At 36.4% G+C, this 20,890-nt stretch overlaps 1 protein-coding gene and 1 pseudogene across 1 annotated transcript in view; one reads left to right on the top strand and one right to left on the bottom strand.

Annotated features, from left to right (window-relative positions):
* LOC113594762 (translation initiation factor IF-2-like) overlaps positions 1-20,890 on the bottom strand; it is a 398,057-nt gene that overhangs the window by 90,676 nt on the left and 286,491 nt on the right. The window lies entirely within an intron of this gene.
* The window catches only part of LOC106985754 (ubiquitin carboxyl-terminal hydrolase MINDY-1-like), a 41,457-nt pseudogene continuing 22,958 nt past the window's right edge, over positions 2,392-20,890 (top strand).

Raw genomic sequence — 20,890 nt, 5'->3', positions numbered from 1 at the left:
ATCCAAAAATTTTAAATATTAATTAAAATATTCCAGCCTTTGAGATTCATATTTTATGCATTTTTCCATGGTTTATTTGTTTGTTAGCATAATACTTTTTTCTGGGTATAGCAGGATACACACACACACTCACGCTACACATACACACATACGCTATTTTATATGTAAATGCAATTGTTAATTGATATAATAAGATGTAAGAGCTAAAAAAAAGAGAGAGAGAGAGAGAGACAGGCGCCTGGGTGACTCAGTCAGTTGAGTGTCTGAGTCTTGATTTCAGCTCAAGTCATTATCTTACCTTTGTGAGTTTGAGCTCCGTGTCGGGGTCTATGCTGACAGTGTGGAGCCTGCTTAGGATTCCCTCTCTCTCCCTCTCTCTCTCTCTGCCCCTCCCTCACTTGCTGGGGTGCGTGTGTGTGTGCGCACACACACGCACACACTCTCCCTCTCTCAAAATAAATAAACATAAAAAAAGAAAAAGATTCTTTGTCTAAAGAAAAAGCACAAATAGTAAAAAAAAAAAAAAAGGCTACTAGGAGGCACTCAGAAAATGAGCATGAGGCCACTATATTTAACATTTCCCTTTGGAGAGGCAAAAATATTTTAGGAGGGTTATTTCTTCATTTCCAATGGCATACAAGGGTTGGGATACCCAATCTTTAATGCGCAATAAAATGAAATGGCAATTTTCCAAGAGCTGTGAGACTGTTGCTAATTAGCACATTAATTTATATAAATAAAATTCTCTTTGCTGTTCCCCAGTGTTCTGCCTGAGAAATGCAACAAGATGAATGAACATGACAAATCAAAGTGAAATTTACAGGCTTAAAAAAAAAAGAAAGATACAGAGATAATTCCTTGACCTAATTCTAACTTTTCTGACCCTCCTTCATCAGTGCCATTTTTCCACAGAGCCCCTAAATGTGTACTCCCCCTGCTGCCAGATTTAAATTCTAAAGACAAGTTCACAGAGAGGGTACACCTATCTCCTTACTCCTGGAGTTGGACTCCTGTCCAAAGGGGCCAAGATCAGAACTCAAGAGAATGACTTTCATTTATTCTTATATTTACTTTTAGATTTTTGTCGCACATATTTTCTTAGCAAAACTATAAACATTTTCCCTGTTTTTAACAGTTTTCCTTATGTAGAAAATATTGTGTTTAATCATTTTTAGTTTTAACTAATTTTATGGTTAACCCAATTTAAAAAAATGAATATTGTCTCAAAGCTAAGTCAATATTTCAAAAGAAATGGCTAGTTGAATAAAAATCGTAATTTCTAGGAAATGTTTTACTAAATTTATGTTTTATTGTAACTCTGTTATTCTGAAAATAAATTTAATGTAATAATACTTTCAAATATGCGCATATGTTTACACTCTTACTTTCACACAGATAGATACATGAATATGGCTATAACCTCTTTGGCAGATACTGCCTGCAAAGCCATAAGTAGTAACCCTTTTTATAATCCATTTCTAAGTAGTAAAATCAGTCTTTTTAATAAATTTTTTTAATGTTTATTTATTTTTGAGACAGAGGGAGACAGAGAGTGAGTGGGGGAGGGGCAGAGAGAGAGGGAGACACAGAATCTGAAACAGGTTCCAGGCTCTGAGCTGTCAGCACAGAGCCCGACGTGGGGCTCAAACCCACGAACTGTGAGATCATGACCTGAGCCCAAGTCGGACACTTAACCGACTGAGCCAGCCAGGTGTCCCAGTAGTAAAATCAGTTTTATGAAAAATAGAATAGAACAGAAAAAAGAGGGGTGACTGGGTGGTTCAGTTGGTTGTGTCCAATTTAGATTCAGGTCATGATCTCACTGCTCATGGGTTCCAGCCCCACGTCGGGCTCTGTGCTGACAGCTTGGATTCGAAGCACTGCTTAGGATTCCGTGTCTCCCTCTCTCTCTCTGCCCCTCTCTGGCTTGCGCTCTGTCTCTCTCTCAAAAATAAACATAAAAAAAAAAAAAAGAACAGAAAAAAGAGAATGCATTTCATACAGTAAAGATAAGTACTGTTTTGTGAGACATACTTATCAGTTATGTGTAGGTTTCTGAGTGTATATATTGTGATGTATTATGTATTTCTTCCAGGGAATCATGTTCATAACAGTTGGGAAGATCTCCCAATAAAACAGCATATAAAAAGGATAGAAAAAATAGAACCTAGACTATGAAATGCATCCCTTAATTTATATTTCAGTAAACTTTTATCATTAATACTGCAGTGAACAAGACAAGGCCTTTGGAATCATGGAACCTATATTATGGTGAAAAGTCAGAAGGTATACAAGTAAACAAAATGCATGCATGATGTAGTCTCTAGGGATAAGTGTCATGAAGAAAACAAAGGAAGATAAAAGGATTAGAGAATGAAACTAGGGAGTAGGATGGAGGCTAGAGCAACAGGACCCTTCAAGTTCACTGGGGAGGTAACCTCTGATCAGGAACCTGAATGGTGTGAAGAAGAGTACAACAAATGCAAAGTCCCTGAGGTGAGAACTAGATTAGCATGTATTGAGGAACTGTACAAAAATCAGGACAATTAGACAGGAAAGATCAAGGCAGGGAGTGTTTGAAATGACAGAGAGAGAGAGAGAGAGAGAGAGAGAGGCAGTTGCTAATTATGTGGGACCTTGTCGGCTTGGCAAAAACTATGAATTTCATCCTAAATATGATGGTAAAGCTGTTTGGAGAACTATGGAATGATTTCCATTTCTAACAGAGCTCTCCAGGTACTATGTAAAGAATAGACTGTAGTGAAATGTTAGAGTTAAAGAAAAGAAAAGAAGGGAAAGGAGAGAAGTTGGGAGGGAGGGAGATAGAGACAGACAGGGGCGCTTGGGTGGCTCAGTTGGTTGAGCATCCGAGTTCAGCTCAGGTCATGATCTCAGGTTCGTGAGTTCGAGCCCCATGTCGGGCTCTGTGCTGACAGCTCAGAGCCTGAAGCTTGCTTTGGATTCTGTGTCTCCCTCTCTCTCTGTGCCTCCCCTGCTCATGCTCTGTCTTTCTCTCTCCATCAAAAATAAATAAAAACATTTAAAAAGAAAGAAAGAAAGAAAGAAAGAAAGAAAGAAAGAAAGAAAGGGAGACTAGTATGAAGCCAAGACAAGAAGAAATAGCTTGGTGTTGGAAGGATGAGAAATGGTTAGAGTTATGATACATTTGTCCCAACATGGCCTGCTAATGGAGGTTATGAGTTATGATTATGGAGGGAAAAGACATATCAAGGATGATTTTTTGATTTTTGGTCCTAACAATTCTATAAAGGGTGGGTAGCCTCTCTTACTGATGCGTGGAAGGCTTGAGGTGAGAGGGTCAGGGTGGGTGATTGGGTAATTAGGCACTTTCACTTTTTTTTCTGATTGATATATTACCATTATTATAGCATTCCAATAAACATTGACCAAGAAATTGCTAGGATCCAGGCTCTGTGCTAAGTGCTGGGAATATAAAGTCAAAACAAAACCAGTGTTTATGCAAAGAAAAATAAAACAAAACTAGAAATTGTACTATGGTATAATTGGTACTATGATAGTGTATGAATACAATATTTGAGCAGCAAAAAGGAAGGAATCTATATTACTTTGAGGAATTATCAAGTATTTCCAATAAAGATGAAGCTGGAGCTTTCGAAAGATGAATGGAAATTAACAAGAATAACAACTGGCATGAGACATGGAAGGATACTTGAGGCATTTAGTAGAACATAGGTAAATGCATAGAGAAATTAAGCACATTTGTTTGGGAAACTAGAAGCTCACTGGATTAAAGGTCTATATTGGGTATTGGCCAATGATGTTGCCAACATGCGAGGCAGGGACAAAATCATGAAGGGTCTGGCCTAGCAAGCTAGGAGTTTGATTTTTATTAAAATCTATAAAAAGACACTACAGGATTTGAACAGAGGGAATAATATGATTAGATAAATTAGATAGAGACCAGACCACAATTGAAAAATGCAATGAGGATGCTCTTGCAGTAATAAAAAATACTGAGTTCCAGAGTTGCTGACTCCTTACACTTTGGTCTAGACTAGGTCCTAATTTTTACCATAATAAACTCCCTGATCTTCATTTTTACTTTGACCTGTACACTTCCTACTGCTCCATTACAAGTAATGTGTGTGGTAGAGTCAAGAGCAGTGGCAGAGGAAAGAACAGTGGCATGGACGTCACAACTGGTGCAGGATTAGCCACCAACAAGTTTCCAGAATAGAAGAGTTTTCATGACAGGGCTATTTGGCATTGTGAGAAATCTGAAACATTCAGAATGCCCCATAATATGTAATTGGTTAAATACAAAGTTTTGAAAAATCATAAAATATAATACTGCTTTAAAAGTCATGCTCTTAGAATATTTAATAATACAGAAAATGTGTGTGATATAGTCTCGCATAAATAGAAAGCAGTTTATAAAAGTGCACATATGCTTTAAACTATGGATAAATAGATATATATTACAAAAAGTTGAAAAAATATACAACAAAATGATATTAATGCTTATATCTATGAAAAGTGACTATGGGTAATTTTAATTTTCCTCTGTGGTTTTTCTGTATTTTTTATATTTTCTATATCAAAAATAGGTTAATTTTAGTTTAGTTTAGCTTGCTTTTTTTTTTGACAGAGAGCAAGAGTGCAAGTGGGGAGGGACAGAGGAAGAAGGTGAGAGATAATCTTAAGCAGGCTCCACACCCAGCATGGAGCCCCATGTGGGATTTGAGCCCATGGCCCTGGGATTGTGACCAGAGTTGAAATCAAGAGTAGGATTCTTAACCAACTGAGCCACCCAGGCATCCCACAAAAATAGATTAATTTTATAATGAGGAAAAAAGTAATTTAAATGATCTATGGTTTTCTCATCCTGAAGAACAATTTCAAATATAGTATAGATCTGATTAGGCTAAATTCAGCAGCAAGTAACAGAAAATTCAATTAAAAGTGTCTTAAAGAGACTTCTGCTTTCAATTAGGTTAAAGACAGTTACAGGATAATGTCCTTCCATCCTAACAATGAGAATAACCCAGATAATCTATACAGTCATAACTTTGTGTGTGTGTGTGTGTGTGTGTGTGTGTGTGTGTTAATCATGATGCAAAGAATGAGGATGCAAAGAAACCCAAGTAACTGAAATGTAGAGAGCGACAAGCTCTTCCCACAACCACTGTCATTCTTGGAGGAGCAGTGAAGGAAGAAGGACAAAGGTAAAGAGAAATCACTGTAATTTTTAGAAACTTTTAAGGTCAATATGGACAGGCATGACAGGTTAGAATTCAGTGGGTAACAGTCACATACAGAATCTGCACCCACCCACAAACTCTTTCCTGTAGGCCTTTCCTATGTACACATATAAGACTGAGTAGAGCCAAAAGCCTGAAGGAGGTTAAGAGCAGGGTTAGCAATCCCATCCCCCACAGAGTATGAATCAGTGGCTGCCCAAGGCTGGGGGACAGCAGAAGAGCTGAGAGGGACCACTTCCTGGTGACCAGGCAGGCAGAGCCAGCAAAGTTGGGAGCAGAGCTAAAGAAATGAGGAAAAATTCCTGAAAGGTAATTCAGGCCTTCCTAGAATCTACCCCTTTAGTCCTCCAAAACCTGGGTTCATGGCAGCAGGAGGGGGAGGTGTGGGGGGGCAGTGTCCTAAGGCACAAAAAGCTGGGATCAACAATGGAGAGCTAGGAATACAAACAATAACCCAACCAAGTAGTAACCTGCTGTGAACATGAGATGTCACATGGCTTGAAAACTTGGGGTGGACTATAAAGCACAAGATGTATCAAGAGTCTCCTGGTGCTTAGATCTCCAGTCCTGCTAAAAGAAATGTTTTGATCTCCATCTCAAATCATGTGAAGCCAATGTTGAATTGGATCCAACTATAGTAACAACAATCTCAGCTCATCTGGAGATTAGATTGACTCAACCCCTCACCCTAGTGGCCTGAAAGAAAAATGAATCTTCATGCTTCTGAGTCTTACTATTATTCACTTTAGTCTCTACCATTTTTTAGATGCAATTCCTTGCATGCAATAAAAAAGATGACACATAAAAAGAGGCAAGGAAATGTGACCCATCAATAGAAGCAGATACAGAAATGGAATAGATATTGGAATGATCAGATAAGGACTTTGAAATAATTATGATAAATATGTTAATGAAAGTGGAAAAGTGGACAATATAAGTAAATAGAGAATAAATTTCATCAGAGCTGTGGAAACCATTTTTTAAAAGAGCCAAATGGGCAAAATAGAAATAAAAACCATGATATCAGATACCAGAAATCAGGGATCATTTGATGAGTTTATCAGAAGATGGGTCACAGAATAGAAAGAATAAGTGAACTTGAAGACACTTCCAATAGAAACAATCCAAACTAAAACAAAGAGGGAAAAAAATAGAACAGAGCATCTAAGATCTGTGAAACAACAGCAAACAATGTAATGTATGAATAATTGGAGTTGCAGAAAGAGAGAAGAGAGAAATCAAGCTGGAAAGAATATTTGAAGAGGTAATAGACAAGAATTTGCCAAAATTGTTGAAATACGTCACCCAAAAATCCCAACCAAATAGGATAAATACCAAGAAAACCACACCTAGGCGTTTTATAATGGAACTACTAAGAGCCAATAATTAGAAAAAAAATCAAGTAACATATGCAGAAAAGAAATGTATCATCACATCATAAAATGTCTGGAAATGGAATAGATCCAGAATTGACTAGTTCAGCATCTAACACAGGACAACAACCCATACCCTTTCCATCTTTCCTTTCTGTAATATTTAGCAGAGTCTGTTCCCCTTGTGATCAAAGATGCTTACAGGAGTACCAGGAAACACATCACTGCACACATCCAAATGCCAAAAGTGAGGATCTCTTTCTTATATCCCCTATTAAGAGTAATAAAATCTTCCCAGAAACTTCCTGGAACATTAGTTCTTCCAGCTAGAATGGTATCACATGCTCACTCCTAAAGTAATCACCAGCAAAGAAGAAATAATTGATTGGCCTAGACTAATTAGTATTGACTCTTGAAGTCTCTCCTAAACTATATAGTCCTTCACACCTTTGCCCAAACAAGACGTCTTTTAGCAAAGAAGTAAAGGCAAGGTATAATGGTTGTATAGAAAACCAGATGTGGCGTTTGTTAAAATAAAATGTTACAAATGTAGTAGGAAACCAAGGATGACCATAATCATAAATCTTACAATCACATTACTAATGATTTCAGTATATCTTTGAATTGTTCCTGTCACAATTTAATTATTGTTATATTCTTATATTTCATTCTACAATGTCTACTGGGTGTGGAAAATACTGGAGAGGCATTGTTTCTTTTCTCCGAGTTTGCTTTAGGATGCAGAGGTAGACCTAAAACAAATGAATACCATTGGCAGTATGATAGCAGTGCATGGATCTGACTTCAGCTCCTTCACTTACTAACTAAATTACCTTGAACAAATTACCTAAATTCTCTAAGCCTTAGGATCTGCATCAGTGACAGGAGCTAATATGGATCATTCTCATATAATTGTGGTGACTTTTAAATCGATAATCCATGAAGTGACTGGTGAAAGCGTTCCATAAACATTGCTATCATTATTATTTACCAATGTGTTTACAAAGTTCAAGAGGCATGCATAAAAACAATGGTTGAGAAAGTCAACACAGAAATGGTAAAGCTTGAATGTATCTGGATACATGAACTCTTCACCTATTTGTAGAAAAGACCAGGATAGCAACCAAAGGCATTTCTAGAAGAATAACCAGTTTGAAAAAAGAAGAAAAGAAAAGAAAGAAAAGAAAATGAAGCATGAAAAATGAAGGGGTAGGAATCCAGGAAAAGCAAATAACCCTCAGTGTAAGCTCTGTGAATGGAGTCTGTGGCTAGCAGATGAAAATGTAAAAGAACACTTGGGTGAGGCATGGAGCCTTATGCATGACATGATGATGGTGTCAAACTATTCTCTAGGCAAAAGGGAATCATTAAAGAACTTTTTAAGGTAGTAATAATGGCTGCCGTTTCCAAATATTACGGCAACAGTGTATTGAGATGAACACTGAGAGAGAGACCAGTGAGATACAGTGTCTGTGCCAGAGAGACTATGACATACAGAAGGCTTGCAGTAATCTACTTGAGTAATCAAGAGGTCTAAACCGAGCCCGTTAGGAAAAGCTGGGAGAGAAGCAGAGGGTATGAGACTTGTTATGGAAAAGCTGGATTCTCAGGAGACTGGTCAGTTTGAACACTAGAAAGCTTGAAGTTTATGATTAAAAATTGAAAGGCAATTGAATGACTTTCAATTACAGGTACTAACATAAAAATACTAGGAAATAAAGTGTTGAGAAGCAGACATTCTACAAAATGTTTGGGTTGTTAGAAAGAACATTTGAAGAATTATTATTTGTAGCCAGTAGGTACTATTAAGCTACTTAAAACCAGCCTGAATGTTTAAGTAAGATAAATATTTCTCTTCAGAAGAACAGAACAATTTTGTTTATTAACTTAATTAGGAAGTGTCTTTAAAAAAAAGAAAAAAAAAGGATAAGTGTTACATTAAAGCTCAATCCATTCCTGGTTGAGCTATAACAAATTATAAATTAGCAGATTGTGAAGTAATGAGATTTAAAAATATCTAGTCTTAATCTCTATTGCTTAAATTTAAATTTCTCTCTTATTTGTTTCTCTTTGGAGATGAAATAAAACTGCCTTAACCTTATATTTAGGATGTGGTTCTAATGGAGAGTGCACATGAGTGTCTTCTGGATTTACTACTTAAATTATAAATAAATTAACATTTCCTCTTGGACAAAATCTCTTTCCCCATTAATCCTAGTGTTTTGACAATACCCTGAATCCCTCTTTCAAGTCTTTTCCAATCATTTTAGAGCAGTCTGTCAGGGTTATTCATTAATCCTCACTCTATATAAAGCAAAGCAGTCATAGGCTTTATTCCCATTTCACAGATAATTTATTTATTTAGGCAAAATTCTCTAACACATAATGCCATTCAAAAGTCATTTTTATACAAACCTTATTACATGTATTCTTGGTTGTCAGTTATAAAATTGGAAAACTTTTCTGCTTGCTATGCTTTTCTGCAACTCAGTTAAAGATACTTGAGGCTATAACCTGAAATTTAGTATATTGTTGGTGATGTAGTGACATTTATCAAGTATAGAGCAATCCCATATTACAATTTCTATGATATTCTAATAGTCCAGTCTGCTTTATAAAAGAATTATATTCCCGCGACCATTTAGGCTTTAACAATCTAAGGAGGGAGCGCCTGGGTGGCTCAGTCGGTTAAGCAACCAACTCTTGATTTTGGCTCGGGTCGTGATCTCACGTTTTGTAGTGTGGAGCCCCACCTTGGGCTCTGTGCTGTCAGCACAGAGGAATTCTTTCTACTTGGAATTCTTTCTCTCTCTTTCTACCACTCCCCCGCTCATGCACTCTCACTCTCTCTCTTTTTCTCTCAAATAAATAAACATTAAAAAAATATATCTTAAGGAGTATCAAGGAATGAGGGCCAGTTTTAAGAACATTTAAATCGGTAGCAGGGCGCTAGTCTCAGCTCTGCCACTGGCTGCACTTCTTTGGGCAGTTCACAGAGAGCTTTCTGCACCCACTCGCACATCTCTAAATTAGAGGTCATGGTCCCTAGATCTACTTCATCCAAAAGATGTTGTGTGAATGGATGCAATCATTTGTCTTCCGACAACGAAGAAAAGAAAAACACTTCCTATTTCATACCGATGATGCATAGGACTTGCTCTGCTGTAGATCCTCTACTGGTTTTTAAAAATAAGTAAAAAGTAATTTCTGAATGTCTACTTTTTATAATATGTACTACTCTAATTCATTGGATTAACTGGTTTCTGATCCTTGCAAAATGCTTGGGTGGCAGTAGAAATTTCCTCCAGCTGCTACAATTTCCTCTTTGTGTTCATAAACAGTGAAACTAATGCTACCCATTAGAGGTGAAGTAATTCACTGTGTCTGCTAGATACTCTGATCTAAGGCACAAATAAATTCCAAGTTACTTCCCTCTGCCAATTGCAATCTTTTTTAATCCCTCCTCAACTCCACCAGAAAGGCCACTCTACTATACAAAAACAACTATATAAAACACCAAAATAAATGACTCGGAGGTGGGATTGCTTGCGTTAATTTGTAAACCCCATTATAACATCCAAATCAAAATAAAAGCAAAGTATGTGTGAAATATATGTATTTACAGAGTTTACAAATAGTGAATTAACATTGGAACTTTGGTAGGAGCTCTTAGATATTTCGAGATGCTGATATTTACATTCCGATCTGAGAATGGGCCTATACTGTCGGTACTTTAGAGCTTCCAGCTAGCCTGCAGCATGAACCCAATATCTGTCTACTAGAACTTATACTAAAAGGTGGAAACTCTTGTTATTGCCTAGGCTATGAATCCATGGATATCTTTATTTGAAGGACATGAATAGCTTATTAACTTACAGTCTGCTTTTCTTTCATCTGTGAACACTGCATCTTCCTTCATTCAGGCTGGACCCCAGGAGCCTGGCACGTTTTTTATACAAGAGAGTAAATTCCCATTTGGCCAATGCAAAGTTGTCCTTGGAATCCACATCTCTGGCCACAGTTGTGTTTATTCTTAGTATCTAGTTTCAGTGATCTTTTTTTTGTGCCATTTTGGACTCTGATCTGTTTGTTTCATTCACTAAGTTTCCCATTACGGAATGGTGAACAGGGCCACGAAAAGGTGGCATAATGTGGTGAGGCTCAGCACTTCCTGGCCCTATGGCACTTAATTACTACACTTTGCTTGCCAACTATTTCTTGGCATCTAATTTAATTTGGGGACTTGCCTAAGCATTTAATTGAACTTGAAGAACTCCTTTCAAATATTTATACCCACTTTCTCTTTCTCCTCCTGCCATATCATCAATAATTCTGCATCACATTTTAGATCAGGTCCACTTTTATTTTTTTCCAAAATGCTTGCCATTCCCCCTTTTCTATTAAGTATATTGCTCATGCACCAAATCCTAATACGAGTTCGTTTTTAAAAACATATAGTTTGCCCTCCTTTTCTTCTAAACCTTTTCCTGCCTATTACAGCAGAAGAATTCTATACTTTCTCTGTCCATAAAGCTTTTATTCTCCCATTTTATCCAAGCTGTATCTCACCCCTCTGATAGGTTTCTTGTATAAAAATAGGCAGCACGAAGGAAAGAACAATGGATTCCTTATTCTGGTCACAGCCACATAAGCTTCAATATTCTTGTCTCTGACCACGACTCTACCCACTCAGTTCTGTTACTCTCAGTTATGTTGAACATGTTCTTGAATTTTGTCAACACCTACAATGTCATGATGAGACTCTTCTTTTCCCAACATGTTAGTATTCTCCTGGTTTTCTGTCCTTCTGAAACTAGCATCGGCCCCATAGGTCATGATTTTACTTAGCCTTTTGTAGGTGTCTTTGAGCCCATATCAGTGCTGGAACAATTCAATCATATCCCTTCCTCACACTCATACAAATATACACAGTGCTGTATGGGAAAGTACAAGTCAGTACCTCAATATACATGTGGTTTCCAACTGCCTTTGGAATTGCAACGCTATTCGTCTATATTTTTCTTCAGCCCCCCTCCTTTTTTACTTTTCTCATTGCTCTTACCTACCTTTTCCAGACACTATTCAAAGTCCTGAAATCACAGAACCAGTATTTCCAGTCACAATTTTAGCTGGGAATTTTCCCTGTGAAATCCTTATGTTAATAATTGATAGATAATGATTTTATTCACAACACCTGCAGTATTTTGAAAAGTGTAGTGCCAATGCAAACATTAGCAAAACAAATGAATATAATAGACAATCCAGAAATAAGTGCAATTGTATATAAGAAAATATTCAAATTAGTGGGAAAATAGATTATTCAGTAATGATATTGGAACAACTGGTTAGCCATTTGGAAAAAAAAAATAAAGTGGGATCTCTTCCTCATTTCTTCCACCTAACAATAATAATGAGAATATACATAGTAATAATTCATTTTGCATCAACGCAATCATGAATTTACCCATAGAAAGTGATGTCTAAAATATTTATAAACTGGCTTTAGGGAAAGCCTTCTAACGATGTCATAAAACCTGCAAAGAAAAATTAAAATGTGGACAAATTTGATTACATAAAAACTGTTTTGAAAAACAAGACAAACATAAGCAAATAAAATGGAAAACCGGGATGGCATGATTATGTCATTGCAGCATTATTTGTAATAATAAGAAATTAAGAACAGTCTATACATTCACCCGTATGGGAACAATTAATTAAATCCCAGTGTATACCTATAATGAAATACTATACTAAAATTAAAACTGAAGTTGTATTGCAGCCACAACATATTATTGTCAAGGAAACAAAAGGAAGGTACAGTATACAGTATTATAATATTAAATCAGGATGTATGTGTGTATGTACATGTATATGTGAAAATATATATGTGAATTTTTATAAGAAAAAGGTTGAAAGGGCCTGGATTATTGAGTTAATATAATATCTCACTGTCCATTTATAACATATTTTATGTGAGAGGCAGTATTCTGGGCAATTAAACATACTATTTTAACCCAATTTATAGGCTGGGAACAGTCTCCGAAAGTGTGAGCAACTTGCCTTGAATGAGAAGGTAAGGCCGTGATGATACCAGACCCCAAGAACCTTACGCTTAGTCCGCCGTTTGACCTACCACATGACAGCAGATCCTAAAGAGAAGATAATCATTTCAATCCAACCAGTTACTCTCTATCTTTACTACAGCAAAGAAGGAAAATAATGTAGATTAATATACCAGTGTACACACTATAAAAGTTCTTTCTTTCTGACTATACAGAAACTGATCGTGAAGTACTAAAATAGGTACCAAATAAAGTACCTTCCACTGATTTATCTGCAGCCTTGCCAAGGAGTTAACACTGCTGGTGCGCTTCCTGACGCTGACATCTGTTGGTTTAATACAGGCATATAGGATGGATGGAGCATAGCCTAGGACATATGAAACAGGTAACATCTACCTCAGCTGTCTGAGAACAGCTACTGAAAAGATGTTTCCTCCTCAGCTCGTCATTCAGTTCCATGAATCTGATCTCAGCCTCCTGCCCCCACCCCCAAAGATAAACTTGATTCACACAGGGTATCTAGGTAGAGTGGGAGTAATATGGGGAGTGGGGATGGTTGCTGCTCACATCCCAAGTGGAGAGGAAGAGAAGGATCACTCATGAGTCTTTATCTAGATGACCCCTATTTAGGAAAGAGGTAGTTTACTGAGAGCTTTAGTGAGAAGTTTACAAGTCAAAGCTTCATTAGAAGAAAAGGGGAATTCACACAAAATCTAGTACTGTTGAATTAAATCTAAGGATTACAGGTGTCACAATTACAAGATTCCAGATAAATCCAAAGTGGTGAAGGGGGGAATGAATTTATTATTTATTAAAAAATCTCTGCGTTGTATGCAACTAGGTCCTTTATATACCTTCTATGACATTTTAATCCTCACAACAGTGTTTACCTGACCCAAAATCTGTGCAGTAAGAAGCCAGCTTTGAAATATCTGAGAACAAAATGTACGAAACACAGAACTACCTCCCTATATTTCATTAGTTATTTCTCAGGTGATTATACAGAAAATCTCTGGCAAAAATATGGTATCTAGGTCAACCTTCTCATCCCCATGATATTTCATTCTATTAAGTAATGACACTGACGCTCCTATTTCTGATAAAAGTCTTTATTGGCGTTTGCTACCCTCCTTCAACTAAAGTGGTGTACAACGTCAAACTAAAGTTGATAAATGGCACTTTTATATTGCAGTTCAGGTAAACAGTTAAAGTCAGAAGAAGGTAAATGCAGCTGTTCCACTGGGCGTGAATCTCCAAGCACATAAGTCGGCTGTGCTGTTTTGCAGACTGTGTGAAGGCTTCACTGCAGCACAGCTAGCCGGGACTGCTGTGCAGAAAGTCTTTTTACAACACCTTTTATATTACCGGAGTAGGTCTATTAAAGTAACATGCTTACTTTTTAGCAGGTGACATTTGGAATAAAAGTACATGATAGGTGATAGAGCCAGGGGTCGAGGTTAAAGTCACCACTGAGGATGCTTAAACCAATTATTTTAATAAACTGATTATCAGTTGTTAAAAAATATGCAAGAATCTCCAGAGCCTGGTTTTTCTTCATATTTGACAATTGGCTTTAATGTATGTGTTAGAAAACTACTGTACTGGTTATAGATACTTAGATTAATAGATTTAAACCTTTCAGATTAAACATCAAGTGGGTACTGTCACAGTATTGCAAATATAAATATTCAACGTATGTTTTGATCATCTAGGCTGGAATTATCTTCAGAAGAAACAGAACACGAAGGATATTCATAAGGATAAATTCCTAAAATTGCAATATATATGTATATATGTATATGTGTTTGTGTGTATATATACATATATAAACAAAGTATGTATATATATTCGTTGCTGTTGTTAAGCTACCAGTTTAACGGTTCTCTAAATTTCTTATTTCTTTTTTCTTCTAGTTCGTGTGAGATCGTCCATAGCTCACACTATCTGTGTATAATGAAATATGAAGACATTTCTTACTGCACTGTTAACTGGGGTCATTTTTTTTAAGACATTGAGGGACAACATATGCTTGTCTAAGCATGTTATGCAAATTATTGGCATAAAAGGATTTTTAACATGTAGGTAGTGTAAAACATGTCATAGTGACAATTCTTACATTCGGTATTCATTTATCCCGACAATTACCATGGTTATAACGCCTTTATACATGTAGCCATTTTATATGCATGTTGAAAAGCAAGGCATGCGCATGTACCTGCAAGATATTGGAATTATATCCTCAACACTTTATCTTCAAGTTGGGGCTTGGACTCTAATTTTCCTCTGTTTATAAAATCGCATACATGAGATACCCCAGCAAGGTGAGTTTGTCTATTCAGAATGTTTGAAGCAGAAATATGTTAACACAGAAGGAATTTTCCCTCTGCTGATTTTAGACTCAGTCACATGGTCAGAGGCTGGAATTTATACCAGACGGTCTCAGAAGTCTTCTAGTAGCCATATTATTGCTTTCTTCAAAAGACAACTGCACATTGCCTATTTTCTAGCTACCTTTGCAACACTGTTCTGCTCCCAACACACAATCCCCATTTTTAAAATGTACGTTACTAACAAGTTTTCTGTTATAAAGCAGAACAGTATGAACACCATCTATGCAATCTGCTATTCTGTGTTGTCAGATATGTCTTTTAAAGGAAAACTCTACAGCAATCAATCACGTGACACAGTAAGGTCTCTCTCTCTCTTTTTTCTAAGAAAAGAATACCATATTTCATCTATGAAGGAGGCAGCATAAAATGCTACCAGCATATCAGTATGATTTTTTAGTCATTTGCAAATGCACAATTTTCCACATTTGCTGAAATAAAGTCTCAGAATAAATGCTTGTCAGTTGGAACAATTGTGTGGGGATGGGACAGATGGGCAGCTGTTTCTGTTTTAATCCCAGATTTTGTTCTTTTACTTTAAATAATGTTGAAAATGTTTTTTTAATTGTGAAAAAATAAACATAGGCCGTTTTTAAAAAAGAAAATAAAGTGGTAGTTACTGAACTATAATGAAAGAAAGATAGTTCTTATAATGTGGATTAAAAATCTCTAGCTCTCTTAACCGAAAACAATGGATTTCACTGGCTGTACTCAGCTGATACTGATCATTATTCGTACTATAATTGATATGACCAACTGTCTTTTTAGTTTTATAGGAATACACAAAAGTTCCGGTGAAGTCAAATTTGCATGATCAACTGGGCATCATAATTTCACTGTTAGTGCTTATGGATTTTTCACATTTTAATCACAAAAATGAACTCTTTTCTTAGCTGTACACTGCATTATGAATTAATCTAAACTAAAACTATTTTAAAACCCTTTTGTTCCCATAAAAAAACCACGTAAGAATGCCTCTATTTTTAAATCAGCATTTCTTTCTTCTATCATAATTACTTCCTCATAATATGAAAGAATAAAGATTTAACTAATGCCCTAACTAAATAGGCCAAAGATTATAAATAATGACTTTTCACTAGGTACAAATCTTCTGTAATTAGAAAGGGAGGCAAATAATCTGTAATGAATGAACTGTATTTAATATGTAAGTACTGAATATTGAACACAGATGCCCTGATATTGGGCTCAAGTGAAAAAACAAACAAACAAACAAACAAAAAACCCAAAAAGCAAAAACAAAACAAAACAAACAAACAAACAACAAAAAACCCCACATTTATCTCCTTTTCTGGACAGAAACACCATGTTCCAGGAAGGTAAAACACTCAACTCAGAAAAGTACCACCACCAAAAAAAAAAAAGGGGAATTTTTATTAGTTGAAAACCAAACTGCCTTTAATAGAAAGATTTTAAATAGCAAATAGGTCATTATCCCACTATGTTACTTGAGATTACTCCAGATATTATAGCTGACCAGAAACTATTTCTGTATCCTACTCAAAAATCCGAATTATTCTGACCTTCAGTTAAGTAAAACTCATTTCATTGGTCAATTCCATACCATGCAGCAATGCTGATGTGGGATAATTTTATGTAGGAAATATAGTTCTATTGAATGCTTTTAATGGATTGAATCTGTTAATACAACAGTGGTTGATTCGAGAACCTATTTTAATATCTTAACTTTAAACAGACGACAATGCTTTACACTCTAAATTGTTAGAACCCATTTTTAATTTCTTTAAAACTGATAAGCCTCCCTGCCCTTCCCTAATTTCAAATTTAATTAAATCCACGACACCACCACATTGAAGAGAAAGGCCAGTTTTATTTACATAACATAACAATAGTAATAACAAAGAATGGACTGCACTAAACCAACATCAGTCTTCACCACAAAATATTATTCTTGACCCCCTCAAAGACCAGCCTTTTTTTCTACCCAGCCAGGAATAGCATTCAATTTTGTATTAAAATAACTACTGCGACAGAACTCACAAACGAACAAATGTATTTTTGGAAGTAAATCAGCATATTCAACATCACAATCATCACTAGGATTTTTTTTTCATAAACTGAGTAATCTTCCATCTTAACCCACATCGGCAGCGCTTAAATTTTATGTTTTTTAGATACTATAAAAACTACCCACTTATTAAGCTCTCAGGATGGGCAATGAGGAAGGTAAGGTACAGATCACAAAAACCTGGGGCATCAGCAGGTTAAGGGGGCAAGATCAGAGAAATAAAAGTGGTGGAACCAGGGCTTTCAAGCAGTTCCTTTCCTCCCAGGTTATATTCAGACCTGAGGCCTGCCTCAGGCAGAGTCAAAGGAGGAGTTTGCCTGGAGCAGACAGTCCAGAGGGAGAACCCCACTACTTTACTAACCAAGCAAGCACCGATTGTGGTTGCCTCAGACTAACATCTACTCACAGCCTGAGAGCTTTCGGACTCTTTGGATCGTGTGTGCACGGACCACAAAATCTCTCTACATGCTTGCAGAGTTACGCACACGTATTGGTTACTTGAGAGTCAGAGTTACTGACTTCATGAGAGGCCCCCACCAAAGTGAAAGGCAACTCACAATGTCAGTTTAATATTAGACACTTAAACCTATGTTCTCCCTATACTGAATTTTCTAATCAATATCTAAGAGTACTTTTGGCCGTTAGTTCACTGTTTTCACTTTCACACAGCAATTCCCTTCCCATGATGCCCTTTACACACACACACACACACACACACACCCTTCTCAGAGTAAAACCTGACCTCCTTTGTCTTGGATGGGATCCATCCTTCAAAGAGACCACATCCCTACTAGTGCTCACTCTATTTTAGTTTTTTTTTTCTTTAACTCTTATTTCTCCTGGAAATATGTTTGAATTTCCAAAACCTTGAAAATTCTTCCCATTTGAAACTACTGATCCATTTTAATCACTGTCCTATTATTTGACATTATTTTACAGCTAAGATCCTTAAACAAGCAACCTACCTCCAGACCCCACTGCTCTTACAAGCATCCCTTACTTCCTTAATCTCCTGTCATCTGATTTATGGACCCATCAATATCCTGACACTGTTCAATTAAATCATTTTTCTAATGGAATTGAATTTCTTTATTCTGACCCTCTTCAAATTCTCCACTACACTTTATACAGTTTATCTCATTTTTAGTTTCCATGATATTGTCTGTGATTTTTTTTCTCTGTACGTCTCACAAACTGGGCTTTTTCTTCTTTCTATGCTCCAATTTAGTGATTCTCTTTGTTGTCTATCTGCTGACTTTCCTCTACGCTTACATATTTTTTCCATTCAAGTGTTTTAATTATCTCCTCTATACCAAAATTCTTGCCTCCTGGACATCTTATTTCCTCCTTTCTCTCCTGTTCCATTCTCCAAAATTTATTATAGAGCCCTTCATTATTTATTTAAAAAGAAAAAAAAAGAACTGTTCACACTTCTACCTATATGCCAGGCATTCCTAAAGGCACTGAAGATAGAGTAGTGAAAAAGATAAAAATAAAAATTACCTGCCCTCATGCAGTATGTCTGGTATTGAGGGAGAAAGATAATAAGCAGGATAACAGTAAAACATTAAAATCATGGAAATGAGTGTTAACGGGAAAACATAAAGCAAAGAAGGGATATGTGAAATCTCAGGGGTGGGCTTAAAATTTTAAAGGCTGTCAACTATACACTACAGAGACCAATGCAGAAGCTAAGGCATCAATTTTAAAAATGCTGTAATGATTCAGGAGAGAGATGATGAAACCATGGACCAGACATAAGAAGAAGGAATCAAGATTAATACCAAAGTTTTTGACCCAATGCCTGGAAATATGTCACCACCACTAACCAATATAGGTAAGTGAGCAGAAACTGCATGCTAGTGGTAGGGTTTGAAGCATTTTCTGTGGGAGTTGTCTGATAGATAAATGTTATGTTGACTGGGCAGTTGGATTGATAGATTTGAAGTTAAGAGGAAGATCCCAGCTGCAGAATACAAATTTTGTTGTCATAAATATAAAAATGGTATTTAAATCCCATGAGAGGAAAATCATATGACTTTGGAAGTGAATAAAGGCAGGAAAAGAAGGTCAAAGAATTAGAGTTTAGAACAGAATTCAGAAAAATAAGGAGGAACCGGCAAAGTAACTGAGAAGTAGTCAGACATGTCAGAGAAGTGATGGACATTATGAGAAAAAAGTGATTCTAGGAGAAGAATATAAGTTGTGTCTAATGCTACAGATAGTACAAATATGAAAACTGGCAATTAAAATTACCAATATGAATGTCTTTGGTGACCTTGACAAAAGCAATTCCCATGGACTAGGAGAGAAAAACCTGATTACAGTAAGTACAAAAGAGAATGGCAAGAAGGAAACTGGTAACAGCAGACAGAGAAACTCCTCGAGAAGTTTTGTTTATAAAGGTAAAACTTGGGAACATAGCTGTAGAACTAAGTGTTATCAAGTGATGATGTTATGATGAGTGAATTAGTAGTATGCCAATATGGCAATGAGACAGAAAAAAACATGATGTTGTTAGAAGTATGGAGAAATCCAGAACAGGCAAAAGAGTATGGTCTTTATGCACAGATGGAGACAGAGCCTGGGTAGAAACATAAATGAACACGGTAAAAGGAGGTACTTCGGAATATAATAGTATAGGTACTCTTAGGTGGGTGATGCATTACTAGGAACTTAAAGAAATTCTCTTTAAAATGCTCCAACAATAGCATTTGTTGGGGAATGCTAAGACATCAGCTGGAAATAAGAATGAAGGAGGAGGTATTGGCAGGTTGAAGAAATAGAAGAAATCATGAAAAATCATCCAGGAGAGTGGAAGGGAGAGTGGATGAAGAAAATATAGTATGCTTACATTAAGAAACTCCCTTGAAGCTATTGATAATTAATTTAAAGTGAGATCAGTTATCATAGCCGTGTATTCCATGTCATCGAACTGTATAGCTATAAGTGCATCACAGAAAGTTTTACTTTACTAGAGTTATAGTTTCATCAGGATAATATGATGAAACAAGAGAGCCATGAGGGTTGATGATATATGCAAAGGAGAGACTACAATGATTAAATACAAAATCTAAGGTCGGTATGGAGGAAATGAAAGATTATTAGGAGATGAGGGAAAGTATAAAGCTGGCAGGGTTGATGCTAACAAGGTCTCAGTGGCACTGAGAAATGTTGTAGTTGGGATTTTAAGGGTAGTGACTCAAAGATAGGAGTTGAGAATCAGAGAGTTGGATATTTAAAATAGAGTTGATGGAGACTCATTGTGATTGGGAAAAAAGGGTCAAAGGAATAAACATGGAGGTAAGGTTCAGGTAGGGAAGGAAACACCATCATTTGGTGGGGGAAAAGTCAAGGAACTGAGGAGCCAAAGCATTAAAAAGTTTATCTGTGTGGACATTGAAATCATTAAGAACTATGAAAGAAGGCATATTAGAGAGCATGACAGTGACCCAGTGTGGTGTAGAGATGACTACTACAAACAGTGACATTGGCATAATCTAATGATAAAAATTGCAAAGTGGTGATCATTAGGGAAGAAGGAGGGAACATGACCTGTGAGCAGGACTGATTAATAAGGAAGACACCTATTCCATTCCAAATGTTTATTCATTCAGTTGCTCAACCACATTTTTTAGGTATGTGGGGTGTGATAGGCACTATGCTAAATGTTTATATTCACTGTCTAATTTTGATTCATGAAATAACATTATGATGTAGGAACTCTTATTATGTGCATTTTTACAGGTGACCAAACTGAGGTTCAATAATTTACTCA

This window comes from Acinonyx jubatus, chromosome F2 (assembly GCF_027475565.1).
Source record: "Acinonyx jubatus isolate Ajub_Pintada_27869175 chromosome F2, VMU_Ajub_asm_v1.0, whole genome shotgun sequence".
In the NCBI taxonomy this organism is placed as follows: domain Eukaryota; kingdom Metazoa; phylum Chordata; class Mammalia; order Carnivora; family Felidae; genus Acinonyx; species Acinonyx jubatus.
The sequence above is the reverse complement of the archived record's forward strand: the minus strand, read 5'-3'. Positions and strand labels throughout refer to the sequence as shown.